A 15000-nucleotide genomic window follows, 5' to 3' on the forward strand; every position below is an offset into this window, starting at 1 on the left:
TTCATTCATTCTTATAAGACAATTACCCTTCATACGTTCTTCTGAAGTAAGCAAGGGAGCCTTTAAACTCGCTTAGCAGTTTTCCTCATCGCACGAAAGTGTAAATGCCTATGGTAATGTAATTTTCAACTTAGTGCCAGCTAGGGAAATAGCTCTCTCTCTCTCTCTCTCTCTCTCTCTCTCTCTCTCTCTCTCTCTCTCTCTCTCTCTCTCTCTCTCTCTCTCCAGCATTTCATTCTAAGGCATTTTTAGCCATCATTTTTTTCCTGGACCCATTTGTCTTTCCACATTTTCCATTTTGGAATATTAAAATTTCAAATTCAAATTCAAATAGTTTATTGACATAAAAATGCATCAAATGGAATGCATAAGCATGCTTATGCATCCCCTTCCAAGTGAGACAAAAATCAATTTACCATATAAGTTACTTATTCCAAAAAACTTGGGAAACTTGTGAACTTCATTTCAGTTACATTGTTATTCATAAGAAAACAAACCATTTCGGATACAAATTAATGCTCTAAAGTGGGAAAGATATTCTGGCTCCTTGCAGTGTGTCACTCGCTGACCTTCAAGTAGAGGGGACTGATTGGTGGTTTGAATAAACAGGCGTCACACAATTACAAAAGGGTCTTTGTCCCGTACCAGCCGTATCTCTGTCATTCCCAAAGGTTCCCCTACATTTTCCCTCATTGGGCCGTTGATTTTTCTGCCGTCACACCCCGGTAGGTCGGGACAAGTGGCCGGAACTGTGCGTGACCGGCGACGGCTCCAGGTGTCGATCATCGTTAATTATACCTGCTTCCGCGTCGCCTCCGGTAGCACGTGCAAAAGCCCTTAGAAGTGCCGCTCCCCAAGGACAGGCGCGGAATCCTTAGGAGTGTGCAAAGGAGACGACAGTGTAAGTAATCACACTGATGGATTAGCGAATCCAAAAGGGAGATTGGTAATTGGCTTCGGATGAATCAGCCGGTTCACAAGATGCTTTGGCTCGTTAGTGCGGATGGTTTAGCCAATTAGGTTGATAAATGATCCGTAACAAGCAATACTAAAGGCTGGGAGACTTCAAGCGAAGGTTGGAAGTTCCTGGTCGTTAAGTGAGATTACAAATTAATATTCCGAGTGATACTTTTTTGGAATTCGTTTGCCGCGAGTCATTAAGATAATCGACAGATGGAAGTCACCGTCTTTAATGGAATTAACCAGTCAATAAGATACAGGGATGAGATTGTTAATTTACCAAGAATTTCAGGTCTGTTGTTGGTGAAAACTGAGTTCCCTTAGTACCTCGAAATGTGGTGCATATAGTCAGGCAAGACAAGTCCTAATTGCCATTGAAAGAATGAGCCTTACGCAAAATATTGTATTGATATCAGGCGTAAACGTGATTTTACTATATGTTGTTTTAAACGTAATGTGTGATGCAAAATCAGATATACTCCTCCAGGAAGTTCAATCAGGGGGAGGGTGACAAGAGCCAGAAATCAACAGAATCTGGAGAAGGAAGAAGAAGAAGAAACAATTTACGAGTTAGGGGAAAGTTGAAAGGAACATTCCGAAATTAATCGGTATGAAAATCATTCAGACTGGGAAGCACTTGATTAAGAGAGAGAGAGAGAGAGAGAGAGAGAGAGAGAGAGAGAGAGAGAGAGAGAGAGACTTTTATTATTATTATCACGACTTAGTTTTAGAGAAATATGGAATCTACGGAATAAAGTATACACATCTACGATAGGTGGAAAAGCCCCCTCACCCCCCCACCCCCCTTCTTATGCAACAATGGTAATAAATATGCTTTTGAAAAGAAAATAATCAACTTCGTCCCGGCGCTTCTACTCAACAAAGGCTTCCAAGGTAAGCAATTCCTCCACTGCAAAGGAGAGGAATAATTAAATGAAAAGAAAAAACAAAGGGAGCAACGTAAGGAAGGTGATTGTTTTATTGATAATTATGGAAGGGGAAGTCCTCTATGAATCAGATGGCTATCTCGCTTAATTACAGAGTCGCTCTATCGTATCGGGCGAAAAGTTTTAATTAGCAAAAGTGAAATATGCCTCGACGAGGTCGCCTCACCTCAGTAAAATAAAGGGGAAACTCTCTTCCCATGAAGACATGTTGCCTATATACTGCTGCTGCCGCCTCTCTCTCTCTCTCTCTCTCTCTCTCTCTCTCTCTCTCTCTCTCTCTCTCTCTCTCTCTCTCTCTCTTATTGCCAGCCATCTTAGGTGATGATACAATTCAGTATTTTTTGCAGTTACTGAGTGATCTGCCGTAGTTTACTAAGTATACATATGAAGAGGTTTGTGACAGTTCGATGATTATTGTGATTACCTCAGAAAACCTGTCTGTTGTCCGCCCTCAGATCTCAAAAAGTACAGAGGCTAGAGGACTGCAAATTGGTAAGGTGATCATCCACCTTCCAATCATCAAACATACCAAATTGCAGCCCTCTAGCCTCAGTAGTTTTTATTTTATTAAGGTTAAAGTTAGCCATAATCGTACTTCAGGCAACGCTATAGGTACGAACAACATAGGCCACCACCGGACCGTGGCTGAATTGTTTTAATTGGAATGAATTGTTCCAAATTGTTGAGGAGGTTGTTTATTTTTTGTAACAGTAAATGAGTTACCGTTGTTACTGTTATTTTAGTTTATGAGATTTTTAAGAAAATAGCAAGTTTGTGCCTTCTATTTTCTCATTGGATTTTTTGATCCGTCTTTAAAGAATTCAGGGATGTTTAAGTGCATCGATAAAGACAAATAGAGCCTGGTACAATAATTTTATAACAATATTTTAATAGATTACTTGGCGTAACTTTGCAACTATTATATTCAAGGACGTTCCATTCGAAGGGACAAACCTGGGTTCATTTCCTGAAGGGTCCCATTCGTAGGACAAATTTTTTTTTTCAGAGCTGCAGATTTAAACAAAAGTATGATCAATAGATAATAGGAGACGTTAATGGTAAGTTTTAAATATGTTTTGTGCATAAGGAAGTTCAATTGTTCGAGTCCCATTCGTAGAACGAAAAGAAATTTTTAGTGGCGCAGATTTAAACAAAAGTATTTTAAATAGATAATAATAGAAGTGAATGGTGAATTTTAAATACATAAGGTCGTTAGGTTTTTTGCATAAGAAAGTTCAATTGTTCGAGTCCCATTCAAAGAACTAAAAGAAAAAAAAATTTAGGGGTGCTGATTTAAACGAAAGTATTTTAAATAGATAATAATAGAATTTAATAGTGAATTTAAATTATGTAAGGAAGTTATGTTCTGTGTACAAATAAGTTGAATTTTTAAAAAAAGAAACATCTATAATCATACGTATATATCTTAATCTCATGTTTATACATTCTTGATGTGTTGTGATCAAGGCAATGTGACTGTGGGACAGGAAATGCAGAGCACAGAACTTTCGTGTATGAATAAAACGGTATGATGCACAATAACCATTAGAATAGATAATTATGTTAGTTAAGAGAGTGATACACTGCTAAATAGGGCTATAAAAAATTATAATAATGATGACCTAAGTAAAACACACATATACACTATAATATATATATATATATATATATATATATATGATATATATATATATATAATGTGTGTTTGTGTGTGTATGTATGTATGTATGTATGTAGGTATGTATATATATGTAATAGATAATAGATAGATACATTATTATTATTATTATTATTATTATATCACAAAGTATCAAAATATTGTATAATTCACGCTATTTTCTTATTCTCTTGCGCATCATGTCATATTGGTATCTAATACGAGTTTGTTAGTCCGGTAACTCTTTAGTGTAAAATAAAACGTGATAATTAATTTTAGAAAAGTTTTACATTGGTTAATCAGTGATGTAGTGCTTCATGGAAAATGCCTTTATACGTATTAGATTATAATAAGCCCTTTGAAGAAAATTTCAATTTAAGATTTCGCTTCTCATTTTCCCTTAGTCCAAGGAGCCTTTTTTCTCATTTTTGTCCTGGCCCTGGCAATAATCACCCCGTAGGGGGTCATTGACCTCAGGCGTTACTTAAGGTTCTCTGCAGCGTTCCTTTGGGCCCTGGCTGCGACCCCTTTCATTCCTATTACTGTACCTCCGTCCATAATCTCCCCGTTTCTTTTTACTTTCCACCCTCCCCGACCAACTGATTCGTAGTGCAACTGCGAAGCTTCCTCTCGTTACGCCCTTCAAACCTTTTTACTGCCAGTTTCCGTTTCAGCGCTGAATGACCTCATAGGTCTCAATGCTTGGCCCTTTGCCAAAATTCTATATTGTAGTATAGTCATGTATAATGGTTACGTACTGCAGAAATCTGGCAAAAATTGAAATACTGACATAATACTGCAGGAAATTAGGTGTTTTTTATTCAATAAAACTTAATTTTATACTAGAAAAATATTGAAGATATATCGTCGTATTATCCTTTTGTTCAAATCATCGTCAAGTCTAATCAGTTTTGTTTGGTTACAGATTCAACCACGCATGTCTCTTATACAAATGTCGAAGTATATTGATTGGTGAATGGGAGCGCACTGTGTATTTTACGGTTTTCTCCTCCATACATTAGTGATTCATCAAATTTTTCTGACATATTTTATCTCAAAATCTGACCAGTAAAGGTACCTTCTATGGTTCTCATGTCCCAAATATATACCTGGTATTCCCTCTCGACTGTCGTGTACGCTTTGCTGGTTTACATTAATGGTCATCTGTATCTTTTCTTCGCCGAGGACGCTGTGCAAATGAAGAAAAATGAAAGATTCAGTTATAATTATCACTTCTCTCCTGTCTCATTTAAACCTTTATAACTTTTGTCATGGTAATTGAACCTCGAGAGGCTCCAGTAGTGCTTCTTCCCTGACCGTGGGTGGGTCAGTCATCATGTGGGAGTATTTCATTAATACCAGCGTTAAGCATTTTATCAGCCTTTTAAAGTCTTACCGAGTTATAACTTGGATAAGTTAATTATTTCGCTATCTTTGCTGTATCTTATCTATATATATATTTATATATATATATATATATATATATATATATATATATATATATATATATATATATATATATATATATATATATATATATATATATATATATATATATATATATATATATATACTTCGTAACACGAAGGTGAGATATGTCGACAGGAGGAAAGAGAGAATAAAAGACTGTAGTAGCTCGATAATTTCGCCTTCCACCAGGCCTCTTCAAAGCTTTACTACTATATAACTAATAATAAAGCGCTTGAAGAGGCCTGGTGAAAAGCGAAATTATCGAGTTAATAGTCTTTTATTCTCTTCTCTCCCGTGGACTAATACATACATACATACATACATACATACATACATACATACACACGTTTATATGTGTAAGCGTGTGCTTTGCAATAACTATATACAGTCACGGAGAACAGAACTAGGCTCTCTTGAATGATTTTTTAATTAAGATTTTGAATTTGGGTTATGTCACTATTTTCGCATTATTTTATTTTCCATAGTTTGCGTAAGTTCTGTATTAATAATCGTCCCCCATGTACTTTGTGGTCATTTTTACCCTCTTTTGTATTATCTTTAGTTAATTGGCGTCAACTAATTCCGGAAGAATAGATTCAGAAGGATTTCTTTTGAAATTTAAAACTCTTTCCATTCTCCGGGTTTTAATTATACCTTGGCATCATCGACTTCTCGAACTTAACCAAAAAGCGTTAGTAATATGATATGAAAAACACTTTTTAAGAACCCTGCCCCGGTGAAAGCAATGGAAATTAACTACTTTGTTTTAAATGAGAGAGAGAGAGAGAGAATATCTCTTCGCTGGGTCTTTTGTTAGTGGACCGAGGAGGTCGGGTCAGGAGATTAGAAGGTTAGTTTCAGTAGGTCACGCTCAAGTGGTCTCGCGCTCAGATAGGATAAACGAGCCATTCTGCCATGTGCAAATCTTAATTAAAAGTCTTTCCTAATGCAATGAATTTTAGACGGTGCGCCTGACCGCTGCTTTTAATCACCGTTGGGAGGGAGTCATTTATAAAATTAATGCTGAAGAGAACATGAGAAACGAAGGAAATGGAGAATGCTTAGTTATTCAGTGCTTGCGTCCGGGGCGTCAGAGAAACGAAAAAGAGCGAGTTGCTTAAACCTTTATTCATTTGTTATTAGAATATGCTTTTACCTCTGTTCGTCCTTATTTATTTCTATTCGTTTACTCGTCCTTGTTCCGTTTTTCCATGCTTTGACAGCTGTGTTTGGAAGCTAGCAAGCAAGTTATGACACTGGTTTTTCCATTAGGGTATACCTATGCTCGTTATAAACAAGAATGATAAAAAGTACGAGATGTGGTAATATAGAAAGCATCTCGCTGAGAGTTTATTAGATGAGCTTCTTAAAAATTGTTCAGTAAAACAAGTCTTGGCTGAACGTGCGTTTGATAATCATCTGTTAAAAATACACATTAAAAACAGAATTATAGCAAAAAAATGTGTCAGACTCGCTTGATGAATTTTGCAAACATTAATCGCTATATTTGTATCATTGTACCTACTGGACTTCTTCAGTTAACGTTAACACTTTTTTCATCTATTTTTTTTTATCCTACTATGCCTTTTATTTTTATTAAGTATTGCATGTTGCAATCCAGATTATTCTTTTGTGTGGAAGCATTTCGAGATTAATTTGTAGGCTGGCAGAGACTATCTAGACCAAGAAATGTTTGACACTAAGTGTCATGAGATGCATTGCCCTGACTGAGTAAAGGTCTAGATGCTTACGGAGACATTCTGAATACACGAAAATATGTAAGTTATGCAAGCAACGAGACAGTTCGTTAATTCAACAGATTAACTTTATGGGACGCTGGTAACATATTTTAGCTTGCAATTGAATGTGCTCTTTTTCGTTGCGTTGGACTGGTTCGCCATTTGGGGGGCGGGGGGGTTGCGAATGGGGGTTACTTTGATATTTAATTTTCTTGCACCTTTTATCCCTGTTATTCCAGTTTAGCTACTTTTGAACTTTATTATGACCTGTATATTGTTCGTTATTTGGTTTTCAAAGTATTTATCTTTTAACTTATAATAATGATAACTTTCACATAACTGGCCGAGAAATAGATGGCAGTTCCATGATAATTTTATTGCAGTAATTCTATTGAGAATAATGAATAAATTATGCATTTCATTTGTGTTGCCAAGGGTTAATTTATTCGCCAAGATAAATAGCGGATTGAGTATTTATGAAATGGCAAAGTTCATCATATCGAAAGTTATGGTGGAAAATGACCTAGAAGGAATGTTAAATGGCATGCAAGCATTCTTCAACCATATTGTTGAATTAGGATTTAACGGCTTAAGAATTATGAATTGATCATATGAGCAATTTAAAATTAATAAGAACTAATCTTGATAGCTTATTATATTACGAATCAATAACAAGGGCTGGTGATGGTTTAACAACTTAAAATCATCTGTTGTTAATTTCACTTACCAAGAGTGTGATTGAATATATCTTTTGAGTCCGTGCATATTTAAACATAAGGAAGGAAGTGAAGGTATAAAAAAATTATTAGATTTTTTTTATTGTAACTGACAGCGTATATTTCTAACTCTTTCAAGCAGAAGTATCTAGCTAATTAATCCTTCGGGAGACTATGGAAGTATTCTCTCGAGACAAGTGACCTTCTCGAAAGACGTCGAGTATCTTATCCAAGTAACGGAATCGGCACTCCTTTGAGAGTTTTTCTTGGCTCTCTTGAATAATGGCGGCAGAACTGATATCGAGTCTCAAGCAAAAGGCACGAGAGATCCTCATTATCTATATAATTCAGTACCATGGCTCAATGACAGTAAGAAGGTTGCTTTGAGAATGGTAGAACTTGTAAATTGAAGGCCCCAAGGATGAAGCATTGGTTGCTGGTGAATGTGTAATAGGTCACATTTGTTTGTTAAATACATACATAGTACATACATACATTACTATATATATATACATACATATATATATAATATCTATAAAAAATTATATATATATATATATACTATGTATATTTAACATACTACATATATATATAGATATATTAAATTATATATATATATAATGTATATATACCTACATATATATATATATAATATATATGTATATATATATATGTATGTATGTATGTCTAATGTATATACATACTCTTATATAATAATAATTATAATATATTATATATATATTATATTTATATATATATCATATGTGTGTGTGTGTGTGTGTGTGTGTGTGTTGGTGTGTTTGAATGTATGTATATTAGCCAATATCTAAGATAATAAAAGTTATTTACAAATTTTGCAGTGTGTTACTCTTTACTCAAGTCAAAAATAAAATATTCCGTTATCTCTAGTAGTTTGTTTTCCGAGTCGAATAAGATCATTGACAGGGCATTTGTAAAGCTCACTAAATGAAAACTTCGGTTCTAAAATATGTCATAAAATATAATCACCTGAACAGGATAAAAACAGTCCCCTTGTGTTGATTTGAATTATATTGCAGTCATTTGTTAGCATATTGAGTTTCAGTTTTATGTTGTTGCCACCACTCACGGCTACTTTGAGTAAGTTTTGGCGTCAATGCAAAAATATGCCGGAATATGGGCCCATATGACAGCGCTTCAAAGACTGAATGATCTTGAACAAATATTGGATATCCATACCAATGTCTTTTAGAGAATTTTCAGTTCTGTAACGAAAAGATTTGACATTATCTCATGGGAGTGAGACAGTTTGAAATAAACAACTATAAACCTTTGAAAATTTAAAGCAAGATACAGGACATGGACTAGTGACTTTGACAGCTTCCCACAAGTTTCGTGCCTTTGAGTGTGTTGCTATTTCTTCTTTAAAATATTTCTGCATCAATAAATAAAGTGAAATACCAAGATGTATAACATTTCAAGAATAGCATTCTGTTCAATTTATATCTCTGGAAATATAGAGACCAGCGCATTACTCTATGTAATAAATAAGTGTGGACATATCTATGAAAATGTAACGCGCAAGTAGCAACTGTAGTAACTTGAAATTGCCTTTTTTGTTTCTTCCTCTTCTTAGAAATGAGGCCAGGTAAAAGTAATTTACAAAAATTAGTAAAATGAATGATGATACCTTTGTAACCGTGCTGATTAAAAAAACTACGCACTACCATTTACCCCACTTTGTTCTGTAAAATTTATAATAACTTTAATTATCTTAGATATCGGGTAAAAATTTTAAACATCTATTCACCTCTTGTTTTGTAAATGATTCCCTATTTAAGATGCTTTTAGTATTGCCAGTAGCATCCGAATGGGATTGTAAATGAGGTCAGAATAAGAGAAGCTATTGTTTTAACACTCTCATCATCAGTGTTGCATTAACCAGACATGAACATCCTAGATGCAAAGGTTCCTCTGCTCCGCTGTCAGAATGAAGTGAATAGGATATAGCAGTTTTCTCTTAAAAGGGTGAAAGGGTTCACGAGAAGCCTTTTACTTCTTGCATTCACCATACAGTTCTAATTTAAATATGAAAGTATGAAACCAATTTTCAAGGGAATTCTTTGACCATTTTTTTTCTTTTACTTAACAAAGCGACAGTTTTTGCCTATCTGCGTTGTCTCCACGTTCTTCATTTATTGATTCCTCACGTCGGACTTCATCGCAGTCATTATAACATCATTAATTGCCACTATTTTTTTTTTATATATTTTTTTTTAAAGATTGGCATGTATGTTTTCCTTGGAGTGGCCAATATCCTCTTCATTCATTCTTTTATCCGTATTTTTTCGCGCGAAAGGTGCCGATGGCAACACATTAATTACACGCAGCCTTTCCCTCAGGTGTTTCTCTGTGGATTGGACAGGAGGAGGCCATTGTGTTGCCGTAAAATCTTGATGAGTCGGAAGCGAAGGGGTTCTGGGAGGAAGCTGCCGCCCCACGCTTTGAGGCTGTTGTGTATGTAGGGTGGGGTTGTAGGGGGTGGGGGAGGGTATTATTGGGGAGCGAGAAGTGATGGGGGGGGGGGGGGGTGGAGTGTAGGAGGGTTGGAGGAGGACATTGTTGATTGGGACCGAGTTAGGTTTCTTCGTAGATGACAATTTTCCATCATTTTTTCAGTGAACTTTTTTCTTTCCCAAGAACTTTTCATCTTGAGTATCCGTTTTGTGGCCATGTGGGATAAATGAATGGGAGAATGGACTGCCAAAGGCCATTTAGTTTCCAGGCATATAGAATAGAAAGTTTGTCTCGCGGACTAGAAAACTGTGAAAGAATTTGTTTTCTTCGACCATGATTATCATTTTATCTCGACAATCACGCATGTAAACTTTAGAACTGACCATAACCGTTATGTATCACTATTTTTTGCCTTAGGGTATTTAGTAGCATAGACAGAAGTACTCTACTATCAAGTAGATGAGTACGTTATTAATTTTGAACGATGTAGGAGAGGAAATGCTCTTTTTATGAGCTGGAATAAATATCAGACCAGTACGTTTTTCAGGTCCTTTGCGACGTAGTATAGTTCAACAGTATTCCTCTTACCTCTTCGTCATAAACACCATATTCATTGGATATTCTTTGGAAGCTTGAATTATAAGTCAATGGGCCCTTTGGACGTGTTCCATATGAATATGGTTCATCTTCTGAGTAATAATAATAATAAAGTCTAAATCCTCTGGATTGCTTCGTTTGCCTAGTTCAACGGCAGATCAAGGAAAGAAGAGAAAGGTGTGTAATATATATATATATATATATATATATATATATATATATATATATATATATATATATATATATATGTGTGTGGGTGTGTGTGGTGTGTGTGTGGGTGTGTGATGTGTGTGTGTATTGCAGAATAGATAGAATCACAGTATTACATTTTATTTACCTTACGAAAATGGCAGTGCTGTGTTAAAAAGACGTACAAGTAAACAGAAAACTTATACAAAAGAAAGACTAGGCAATATAAAACTGGGTTGATGACAATTGAGGGTTTAACGAGGGAACAGTTTTCTTTATAATAATCGATTCTAAGACTCTTAGGCCATAATGAAGATCCGGCTTACTATTTTAAAATCTTCATTTTTAACTGTTGCCGGTGTAAGAGGTCTCCAGTTTAGGTCATTTCATCCTGTACGGTAGCTTAAGCCTACTTGTACATGCCACATGTGTTTCGTGATTACACCTCGTACAAGTGTAGTATATATACACAGTATTGGATGTGAAAGAGGAGACCGAGACTTCTTAACCGTAAACAAGTAAAAGATGCTTCGGCGCAATAGACTTTTCTGTACAGTGCATAATCAAGGCCACCGAAAATAAATCTATCTTTCGGTGGTCTCGATATAATGCTGTATGAGCCGCTGCCCATGAAACTTTAACCACAGCCCAGTGGTGGCCTGTCCTATAGCGTTGCTAAACGCACGATTATGGCTAACTTTAACCTTAAATACAACAAAAACTACTGAGGCTAGAGGGCTGCAATTTTGTGTGTTTGATGATTGGAGGGTGGAAGATCAACATATCAGTTTGTAGCCTTCTAACCGCAGTAATTGTTAAGATCTGAGGGCGGACAGAATAAATGAGGACGGACAGACAAAGCCATCTCAGTAGTTTTCTTTTACAGAAAACTAAACCGAACCAATGGCTATGGGATTCTTTGGTATAAAGTGTACACTCAAAGCAGGAAACTGAATGTAACTCAAAAATAAATTTAACATCCGCAATTCGAGTAAACCCCTCCAGGTTCGTATCAATGAATAGCAAGATGAAGATTCTTAGAAAGCGCCAAAGATTGTGAAAATGGAATGTACAGACATTTCAGCGTGGATGATTCTAGAACCGAAAATCTGCCCTAAAGTAGGGAGTACGAAAAATCTATTTGAGGAGGTTGTAGTTGTAAAATCCCAGTTTCTAGCTCGCGATGAATCATAAAGACTCCTTTAAGATGGATCAGTGATGAAACTGATGGCAGTAACTTTACGATTTATTCAGACTCATTTAGTGCTCCATCAGCCATTAATTAAAAAGGTTAGTCCATCCCATAATCAGAGAATTCATTGTTGGCTCTGCTGGCTCGCTTCCCGTTACAAATCGATCCAGTTTTGTTGGGTACCAGCCCGTGTTGGTATCCAAGGAAATGAAGAAGCCTGTAAGCATGCCAAGTATGCAACGAAACTGGATGGTTTTGATTATCCATCTGTTTCTCATACTGATATGAAATGGCCTCATCGATCTGAAATGGCCTCATCGATCTTACATCAGAAAAAAAATGGCAGAATAGACGGAACTCATGCTTGAAGAACGTGAAATATTGGAATATTTATCCCTTCACTGACTCTTGGTCATCATCCTACCGAGCAGTCGGAGGTTTGAGACAAGGTTCTGGTAGGTAACTTATAGGTCATACATATTTGAAACACAAGTTCCAATTGCAGGGTGAGTCCACCAATGTGTGATCTTTTTGATACAACACACACACACACACACACACCGACCGTGGAGCACATATTGATGGGTTATCCCAGGTTTGTTTAGGAGAGAAGGCGACGCCATAGCTTAAGAGCTATAGAGCAAATTTTAAATCATGACTTTGTCAATAATACGTATAATACACGCAAGATATTTGAATGTTTTATATTTAGTAGTAGTAAAATTGATTTATTGTATTTAATTAGTAATTTATTTTTCAATATTTATTTTTAATAGTGAATTGCTCTATTCGTATCGTGGTACTGAATAACCTAACGGCTTTGTTGCCAGGTCATTAGACCAAACATAAATTAATTGGAATCAAGCCATTAAGCATTAGTTTCCATCATTGACAAGTATAGTTCATGATTTGCACTTGTTTTTAGATTTCTGTATTCTTGGAATCAAGCCATTAAGCATTAGTTTCCATCATTGACAAGTATAGTTCATTATACCCTCTTGTTTTTAGATTTTTTTTTTTCTTGTAGTTAGAACATTTTACCTGCCTTAAGCAGGTATGTTCCCTATATTTCTCAATTAGGTGTAATGTCAGGTTTCGTGTCCATTCAAAGGGTATACTGCTAACAGTGGTCACAGCTAAAGAAGTGACTTCCATTATTCATTGTGATTGGTCAGGTACTGGGGCGCAATTGTGCCAGATAACATTGACCATTGTCAACCCTGTGGAGTAAGGAATAATACGGTACATCGTACAGACATAGGAGATACATCCCAGGGATTTGCAGACCGTTTGCTCCATAACTATGAGGGTACTTGATGATAATTGTAATGCCAATAATCTTACGATATTTTTAAAGAAAATTAACTTTTATTCCAAAATTTTACCTCTAACAGATTTTACAGATTTAATTCGACAAGTAACGTATATCTTTCCTGGGAGTAAAACAGGTACTCGAATTTTTTGTTAAGAAGTAGAATTTTAGACAAAATTTCAAGCTTTCCGAAACTGAATAAATGAGAAGATTATAAATATGTTTACTTAGAAGGAAATGATTGCAGCTACTGAGACGCCTCATATGTGGCATATTGTGGTCGAACTTAATGGCTCTCCCAACGGTTAAGAGAGCGAGGTGGTGCAGTGTCCCACAGAACTAAACTTTTGCTTTTCTTCTCTGTGAGTCTTTGTGATTTGTGATCTGAAGCAAAAGTGGTGGAATTGGTTCTCCTCCAGATAAAGTCCAAACTGCAACTGGGTGTCTTTAACCTTTGTAGAAATTATGAGCTATGTGTAGAATCGATATATGTCATAACTTTGAGTTTCAGATTGAGTTTTTAGGAAAACATTTGACGTGTTTCTTGAGAGTGAAAGGAGAATCATGCGCAACCATTGTCTGTTTTATAACGAGTTGAGTGTTTTAGGTCTTGTGCTTCTAGTCAAGATCATAAATTTTGCAAAATAATTCCATAAATGTGATATACACTAAAAAAAAATTAAATTCCATATGATATTAAAGAAGCTCCTTATTTGTGTTGTATCGTTTTTTTTAAACGCTACAGAAATTTTTATTGTTTCAAAGTGGTCTTTTTATATGGATATATACTCCAGTGAATTAAATCTCAAAGTTTCTCGTTGTCTTTCTCGAATATTTTATGTAAGATTATCGGTGGAAAACCTAACACATTGTACTTCCTTCTTTCACTTTTATTATCGCTTTTGCAAATCTCTCTCTCTCTCTCTCTCTCTCTTCTCTCTCTCTCTCTCTCTCTCTCTCTCCTCTCCAACGTGATTAATGTTCCGCCCATGTATCAAGGTTTATATTTACTTAGAAGTAAAAGACTCCTACCTTAGTGAATACCATCCATCACCTCACTAGAGCAAGGTCCATTACGCGCAGGATAGGAGTATCTGTCCTGTGATAAATAAAACATGAACACTTCAAGGCAGCGTAGACACATTCTGTACGGGAGAATACGTGTACCATATTTACTTTTTTTAAAAGGAATGTTGTTGGGGATGCGACGGTCGTGCGAGCGTGTATTTACATATGTATTCATGTATTTGTATGTGTTATATAATATATATAATATAGAATAGATAGATATATATATATATATATTATATATATATTATAATACATGTTAGTAGTTATACATCTGGCATTGTTTCTGATTGTTTTACAAAATGTCTTTAATTACATATGCATTTTGTGGACTTGACCATAATCGCTTCACACTGCAAGTCATATTACGTACGTATACTGTATTTCGCTAAGCCATAAAAGTTAATATGACATATGTATGCTGCATAATGTTCTCTCTTTTTTTTTTATTGTATATGTTTTTATGTATATATATGCTTATATATCTATCTATCTATCTATATATATATATAATGTATGTTAATATATATATATATATATATATATAATATATATATAAATATAGAAAGAGAGAAGAGAGAGAGAGAGAGAGAGAGAGAGCGAGAGAGAGGAGAGAGAGAGAGAGAGGAACATGAGAGTTCTGGAGGTTTGTACCGG

This window comes from Macrobrachium nipponense, chromosome 19 (genome assembly GCF_015104395.2).
Source record: "Macrobrachium nipponense isolate FS-2020 chromosome 19, ASM1510439v2, whole genome shotgun sequence".
Taxonomy (NCBI): domain Eukaryota; kingdom Metazoa; phylum Arthropoda; class Malacostraca; order Decapoda; family Palaemonidae; genus Macrobrachium; species Macrobrachium nipponense.